Source organism: Spinacia oleracea, chromosome 3 (assembly GCF_020520425.1).
Source record: "Spinacia oleracea cultivar Varoflay chromosome 3, BTI_SOV_V1, whole genome shotgun sequence".
NCBI classification, from domain to species: domain Eukaryota; kingdom Viridiplantae; phylum Streptophyta; class Magnoliopsida; order Caryophyllales; family Amaranthaceae; genus Spinacia; species Spinacia oleracea.
In genome coordinates this window covers 85594095-85596080 of record NC_079489.1, presented here as the reverse complement: position 1 = coordinate 85596080, position 1986 = coordinate 85594095, and positions in this window count along the sequence as shown.

Genomic DNA, 1986 nt, shown 5'->3' with positions numbered 1-1986 from the left:
GATTTATATGCTTTACTAATTTTAAACATAAAAATGTTTTTCCAAATCCAATCAGAAACCAAATATTTAATTAAAAATTTTAAAGTTCATATAATTATTTTAAATTCCTTAAACTATTTTAAGTTGATTAAAATAAATTAACTATAATTTATTCATGGTTTTAATTTTATTAAATAATTAGTATAAAATTAATTATAATAATTAAACAATTATAATTTAATTCCGAGAGAAAATTATAAGCACGAAATTAAAATAATTAAATTCTTCGCTCAAAGAAAAATAAAATTGCACAAGTGTGTACAATGGCCCAAAACCATTGCACATATGTGCATGGGCCAAGGCAAGGCCATGAGCACGAAGCCCACCCCTCGCCGAGGCCTCGATGTGCGCAGAGACAGCCACATAGGGAACGCAGCACACCAGCGAGGCATCGCTCGCTGGCGTTCGTAGCGTTCATCGCAGCACATCACATCACCGAGGCAAAAGGCCATCGCTAGTTGCTTTGACGCAGCGCGCGCTGGCTCGCCCAGTGCTTGCTGGCTCGTTGCTGCTCCCTCGCCTATGCTTCACTTGCACACACACACACACATACGCAAAGGCCGTAGTCCATGTGCACGTGCTTGTGCCTTGCTCGCTTCCATGGCACCACATGGCGACGAGGTCCCTTACTCGTCATCGCATGTCCGCACCATTGCAACACCCCTTAAGGTTAACACTAAGCTTTCTGTTGCTTCGTGCGTGCAAGTTTGTGAACGTTTATAAAATCAAAGTTTTTATAATTTTTCAAAATTTATGATAAAATAATAAATCATATTATTTTCATAAATATTTAGGCGATAAATAGAAAATTCATTAACTAAAACAATTTTCCGATTACATAAACTATAGGGATTAAAATATGGTTCATAAAATTTTAAAGATTAAAAATTTAGCAAATTTTAGGTGGTCTTTTAATAAAAATTTTAGGTGGTCTTTTAATAATTATATCCCAATTAAATTATTAATTACTTATGAAAATCAAAACTAATTCTAAATTATTTGAAATTCAACAAATTAATTATAATTATAAATTAGGTAGCATAATTAACGAATTTAAATCTTAAAATTGTTAATCATATGCAATAGGTCATTTGTTAATTCAAGATTATTAAACAAGAGTCGCAAATATTAATTTTTTTAATATCATTAAAATTATAATTATGCATTCGAAACACTAAAACTTTTGAAAAGTTATAGTTAGGCTTAGAATTTGGGAATTCTGGTTCGGCCCAAAAAAAAAAATTGTCAAAATTTTAAAACGCCGTTTACATGCGGAATTCACTATAAAAACATAAGATTCCGATCATTATTGACAAAACTACCAAAAATCTTGTGAACATATTATTGAATAATCGCATGAATTTGCAATTAATTACACCAAATTAATTCACCCCTTTTATTTTTTGCAAATTTATAAAATTACTCCATATTAATGTAAATGATTATGCAATTAATTAGAAGCTCTGATACCACTGTTAGGTTATAAACAATCTAATGACATGCGGAATAAACCATAAATGCCAGAATCAAAATTAAATGCACATAATCAATTAACATAATTTAGTGAACACACTTTGTGAAGTGTTCCTTCCCTAGATGCTCCTTAACCGAACAAGTTAGAACGCCAAACATCGTCCCTCTGTAGAAAGTCCACAACATGTTCGTATCCGCCTTAGATCGTACCAACTAGGATATAAAATAAGGTTTATGATTTCGGAATCTCATTTTTAGGTGATAAGAAAAGTGTATTGAATTGTGTACTAAATTCATGACCATACACCATGTATTTATAAGAAAATAGGAAAACCCTAGAAGCCAAAACCCTAGAGTACTTTAGGAAAGTTTAGGAAACTATTCCAAAAACCCTAAACAACCTAGGGTTGACTGCTTTGCTTGCACAAAAAGCAAACTGGCTAGCCTTGGCCTGCACGCACAAGCCCAGCCGCG